The sequence below is a fragment of the Penaeus monodon genome, chromosome 28, assembly GCF_015228065.2.
Source record: "Penaeus monodon isolate SGIC_2016 chromosome 28, NSTDA_Pmon_1, whole genome shotgun sequence".
NCBI lineage: Eukaryota > Metazoa > Arthropoda > Malacostraca > Decapoda > Penaeidae > Penaeus > Penaeus monodon.
This window is the reverse complement of record NC_051413.1, coordinates 32,114,675-32,114,990: the sequence shown is the minus strand read 5'-3', so window position 1 is coordinate 32,114,990 and position 316 is coordinate 32,114,675.

The following is a 316-nucleotide window of genomic DNA, read 5'->3' as shown; positions in this document are numbered from 1 at the left end:
TTACAGGTACTTATTTCTTATGAATTGTAATGTCGAGATTTAATTAAACGCTTCTTGCACAATTACTTGGAATATCGAAATTCCAAGAAATCGCTTGTAGGAACACCGCGCCCAAATGCCTTGCCAGCTGACCACTGCAACAACATTCAATTGCAAGGCGCTACTTCCTCATAAATACTATAGATCCGAGACCCACAGACTGAACAAAGAAGCGATGTTGAATGTCACGCCTAAGCACTGGAAGCAGGCGGAAATGTCATCGCTCAGACGTGGGATCATGTCAGGGAGATGGGCGCACGCGCGCCTGCACATCCTA